The 5584-nt window shown below is 40.0% G+C and overlaps 1 long non-coding RNA gene across 5 annotated transcripts; it reads left to right on the forward strand.

The window, feature by feature from the left end:
* The first annotated feature begins 1282 nt into the window (after window positions 1-1282).
* On the forward strand, window positions 1283-5584 carry LOC130563238 (uncharacterized). Of its 5 annotated transcripts, XR_008964079.1 has the most exons (8): window positions 1322-3304; window positions 3743-3944; window positions 4117-4187; window positions 4293-4362; window positions 4509-4644; window positions 4718-4755; window positions 5047-5145; window positions 5250-5584. It is a non-coding gene; the product is annotated as an uncharacterized LOC130563238 (long non-coding RNA). The 5 variants fall into 5 exon arrangements; XR_008964078.1 differs by having other exon boundaries at window positions 1283-3304; window positions 4293-4395; window positions 5047-5584; XR_008964077.1 differs by having other exon boundaries at window positions 1318-3304; window positions 3743-3960; window positions 5047-5584.

The raw sequence follows: 5584 nt of genomic DNA on the forward strand, positions 1-5584 counted from the left end.
ATGGCACAATGGATTGTCTTAAGGACTGATTAATCAAATATGTAATGGGTTGTAGAAGGGTCTCTTTGTGCCTTTTAAAAAAAAAATAGTATCAAGGCCATAGATATCCATGGCCTTAGAATTTTTTAAGCCACTGATGGTATTTGTTACTTCTATTTCAGTTATTTCTTGTAGGTGGAAAATCGGCTGTGCATACAGGTGCTGGTCATATAATTAGAATATCATCAAAAAGTTGATTTATTTCACTAATTCCATTCAAAAAGTGAAACTTGTATATTATATTCATTCATTACACACAGACTGATATATTTCAAATGTTTATTTCTTTTAATTTGATGATTATAACTGACAACTAATGAAAATCCCAAATTCAGTATCTCAGAAAATAAGAATATTACTTAAGACCAATACAAAGAAAGGATTTTTAGAAATCTTGGCCAACTGAAAAGTATGAACATGAAAAGTATGAGCATGTACAGCACTCAATACTTAGTCGGGGCTCCTTTTGCCTGAATTACTGCAGCAATGCGGCGTGGCATGGAGTCGATCAGTCTGTGGCACTGCTCAGGTGTTATGAGAGCCCAGATTGCTCTGATAGTGGCCTTCAGCTCTTCTGCATTGTTGGGTCTGGCATATCGCATCTTCCTCTTCACAATACCCCATAGATTTTCTATGGCGTTAAGGTCAGGCGAGTTTGCTGGCCAATTAAGAACAGGGATACCATGGTCCTTAAACCAGGTACTGGTAGCTTTGGCACTGTGTGCAGGTGCCAAGTCCTGTTGGAAAATGAAATCTGCATCTCCATAAAGTTGGTCAGCAGCAGGAAGCATCAGAAGCGTCTCGCCTGGGCTAAAGACAAAAAGGACTGGACTGCTGCTGAGTGGTCCAAAGTTATGTTCTCTGATGAAAGTACAATTTGCATTTCCTTTGGAAATCAGGGTCCCAGAGTCTGGAGGAAGAGAGGAGAGGCACAGAATCCACGTTGCTTGAGGTCCAGTGTAAAGTTTCCACAGTCAGTGATGGTTTGGGGTGCCATGTCATCTGCTGGTGTTGGTCCACTGTGTTTTCTGAGGTCCAAGGTCAATGCAGCCGTATACCAGGAAGTTTTAGAGCACTTCATGCTCAACAGCACTGTTGCTATACACAACAGCAGGGGCCGCTATTTTCACTGCAAATCTAAACGTGGACATGCTGATATTTCTTAAATGCAAAAAAATCCAAGAAAAGCTCAGACAGTATTAGTTTGTTTATATTAAAGAGACTTTTTCTATTATTAATTTGTTATAAAATTGCAGTTTAGTTTTGTTATTTGAAATAAAACATTGTTTTATTATACAAAGAAACGTGAAGCATTTAAGAAATAATGCAAGGGAAGTTGTTCATTTCTAATTTGTTTCAACTCATTTTGTAAAAATAAATCGTGAGTAAATCGTGAATAAATTGCATCGTGAGATCAGAATCGTGACTCGCATCGCATCGTGAATCGTTACATCCCTAATGTCTTTTCATATCTATACGACGGCATAACAATGTCTGACAACAATGTAATGAAGGAAAATGTGCAAAATGCCCTAAACTCTAAACCTGCACTGAACATACATTCATTTCAACAATAACAACTTTAAAAGAAAACTAAAGTGTTGTTTTCTGCTGAACTGAGATGAACACGTAGCAGCATCAAGTTGTGACTGATCATCCTCTTATAACATTTCAGCTCTTCTTGTGGCTGTTGCAGCTGAAAGGGGGGTTTGTTTAATATTTTCTCTTAGTTCATGTCTTTATTTTCCTTCTATAAGTGTTTCACACGCAGCTTCCATGCACTCTATTTCCCCATCAGTAAAGGGCTTGTTATGTTTTCCTAAGATCCACTGTATTCTTAGGGAACACGGTAAGTGAGTGAGGGAGGACCCGTGTAGATCGCTCCTACTGGGATTTGAGCTCATATATTTTCCGTGTCCTTACCTCGGACTGCTGCGGGTAAGTTTCTTCATAGTGTCTGTAGGAGCCATACTTATTATTTTATTAAACTTTTCTACATGTTCATTTAAATATCAATTTGTTGCTATATTGTTAATGTTGTTTATTTCTCTGAGTGTGTGTCCTCTATAGGTGTAGAGGAAAAAAGGTTTAAAAGGATATGCCACCCTTGACAGGAAGAGGGCGCTGGTGCGAGAACACACAGTTTTTGACCGTGCGCATTGAGCTAAAATGGCAGCAAACAACAAGCCTGCATGTGGCCTTTAAGTTGTTTTTCTTTTTGTAGTAATTCAGTTTGGTTTTGATTGAATAAACAGTTATTATTTGGAACATCAGCAAGGCTTTCTGGATCTATTCAAGCAACTCAGCACGCGTCAGATTACTGCATCAACACCTCCCACAGTGGTTAAGAAACAAGGGACAAAATTGGAGATTATTACTTCAGATTTAACCAGTACTGTGTCTATGTCTAGTTTCATAATGCCGTTCAAGGTTTCCACTTTTGATAACCGCAACAGACTCCTAGCAAATGAGACAAACCGGTCACGTGCATCTCGATGGAGGAAGAATAAATGCAAATCTCTCGAGCCATTCATCTCGGAAAACATGGTTTTCAGCGTCAACTTTTCTAACTTTTGAAAAGGACATTGTTTTTGAGTCACCGACAGTTACATCTGTCTGCGCGCTGCATCTAGTCTGTCTCGGCTCTCTTCACTCATCGACGTCTGAACGTAGCAACAGTGCGCATATGTTAACTGTCCGTGGCGCCGTAGGACCCAAACTGCTACTGAGCAGACCTTGATGTGCCTGGTATAAATTTGATTGCATTAGAAAATAATGTTAGGCGTTCATTTACTTATTATGTCAAAAGGCTTTGAGGTCCGGACGGACGCATCTCGCGGTCCGCATTCGGACCGGAGTTCGCTAGTTGGTGACCCCTGGTTTAGAAAAACAGCACAAACAACATGCAGCACCTGCCAGGCTACATGCGTGCACGTCAGGGTCCGCCATATTAACCAGAACTACTTAGCATTGTCGCTACCTGATCCGTCCCGGAAACACAATTTGTTCCGCGCATGCGCGACACTGACGCCCCTTCCGGTTAATCCAGTTTTTACGACGTCGACTCGATCCTTTCAGGGGTTGCTCGATTTGTATTGCACATGTGCAAAAGCGCATCACGACACTTGTCCTGCGGATGTGCTCGATTAGATATTTGGTGATGAGTATATGTGATAGCAGTATGGATTCTTTTGCATTTGATGAACAACTTAAATATTATCTCTTAAAAGGAGAAATTCCTGACAGCCCTACAGAGCGTCGGAAGGTAAAACGGGCGTCTACGAATGATACCCTCAAAGAAACTGACTGTCTAACGTTACACAATATGTCATGTGCTTAATTTATACGTTAACTGTAAATTACCTGTTCAGCTCTCGTACTTGGGTGCCCTGCTGAATGAAAATAGATTTGATAACAGAACCATTAGCTTTCTACAATTAAAACCATTACAAAATTCTTGTTTTGTATTGTTTTGGGCATTGTTCAGAGGTTTACATCTGCCACAGTACATAGACCATAGTTTCCATCCCATCCAAAACTATTTCTATTATGACCATTAAATCCAATAGAATTGCTTATTTTTTTCAGCAGGGTATTAATATCATAGTGATAAAAGTGATCATAAATGTAGATTAATCTGAGTCAGATATTAATATGATTTATTTTTCTTTACTTTGAACTGCAACCTTTCCTCTTTAAACAGATGACAGACTCTTCTACATGGGCCCTAGCAGAGCATGCAGTACATACGGCTAGTTGTCCTGTCAGAGGAAGAGAAAACATCTGATTTTACAGAGTGCCACAATAACCCAGGAACTGTCAATCACAGTGGTGTCAGAGGCACTCAAAACAGGGTTATTGCTGGCTACTATTGGTCCACAATAATCAACGACGTGAAAGAATGGGTAATATCCTACAGAGGTGGTACTTTACTTTTAATTGATACTTTTTCCTATTTTTTAAAGCATCTGTATTTAAGAACTTTTTCCACCTCAGGTTGTTAGGTACCTTCTTGATTTAGAAGTTATTTTTAGTTTATTGTTCTCGCCAACCTAGACATTTTTGTGTTGCTTTTAGGTGAGATCTTGTCACTGCTGCCAGCTGAATGACCCCATCAAACTGTTGTGCGAGTCTTGCATTACATTAAGGTACTGCTTACAATATTTGTGCATGGTCATGAGACTAACAAGCTAGTCTCAAGCTTGTGTACAGTTTTACCAGCATTTGACTGATGCTAATTTTGTCCCATGCAGGTAAAAGAAGCTTGGGAGGTGCTTGGTTTAGATTGATTGGACCACTACCAGAAACAGAACGCAGCAACAAGTATGTCCATACCATGACTGACCTGTACACCAAGTGGGTGATTTCAGAACCCGTGCAGTCTAAGACAGCAGCTGAAGCTGAGACAATGCATCATTTTAAACATGGCAGCTTTCACAAGGATGTAAACGATCTGCCTTTAATTTCAGATGGGAAATGCTTGCCTCAAGATTGTAGAAGAAGCTGCACGACAACATTTACTGTGTACTATTATGGGCCGGTTTCACAGACAAGGCTTTAGCTTACGCCAGCACTAGGCCTTAGTTAATTATCTGCATGCTGATGGTAAGAATGTTTCATTTGTCAGAGCTGTTAGATAATAAAAGCAAACTCTTACAGTGTTATTTGTGTTTCACAGTATGCACCTGCACATCGTGTCCATTAACATTCACAGAGGTAAGCTGGATTTTCACACAAGAAAACATATGCCATCAAACTACTGTGTGTGCGTTCGTGCATGTGTGTGTTTTAGGAGGAGGTTCCATTGATTTGCCAGTGGTGGTGCATTCAACAAGTGTATGATAGACTATCCAGCCAAGATAATAATATTACATCTGTAAAGTCAATGTTGGTAAAGTGAGAACATATTAGTGGCTGTTTAAACTGCCATTTGCGGGTTTCATTTGCGCACACACAGCCAATCTAACGTTGTTTTTAAATGCATCATTTGTTTTTTTCATGTCACAGACACCCGACGGTAGTCCAAACCATTGCAGTCTATCTGTCCTTCCGGTTTTCTTCCCACCTTTTCGATTTCAACATGGCAGCAGAGTGAAATCTATTGTGGTCATATAGTATATTAAGCAGTTGGATGCATGCTGAATATGTGCCTATATACATGCATGCACATATACATACATGAATACAAACTTGTGTTTTTACTTTACCAGGTGCAGCAGCCAGCCATTGTCAGAGACCTACATTCAGCATGGGACTGAATACAAAGTCACAGAGACTTATTCCATGGGGAGGTGACAGAGCCTGTATTTTTGCGGATGCACATGGACGATCAACAAAATGTCATCAGAAAGGTCCTGAGGGGTCAATTCTCCAAGGCGAAGGATGACTTTTTGTTTGTATTTCAGTATCAAGAAGACATGGAAACATTTTTTGGCATACTGTATTGATAAACACGGCCTAAAGGTCAATGCCATGTTCCTCAATCAGCAATTTAAGTAGATGAATAGATGAGTGAGGGAGGGAGGTAGTGAGTGAGTGTGTGACT

Source organism: Triplophysa rosa, linkage group LG12 (genome assembly GCF_024868665.1).
Source record: "Triplophysa rosa linkage group LG12, Trosa_1v2, whole genome shotgun sequence".
Lineage (NCBI taxonomy): Eukaryota > Metazoa > Chordata > Actinopteri > Cypriniformes > Nemacheilidae > Triplophysa > Triplophysa rosa.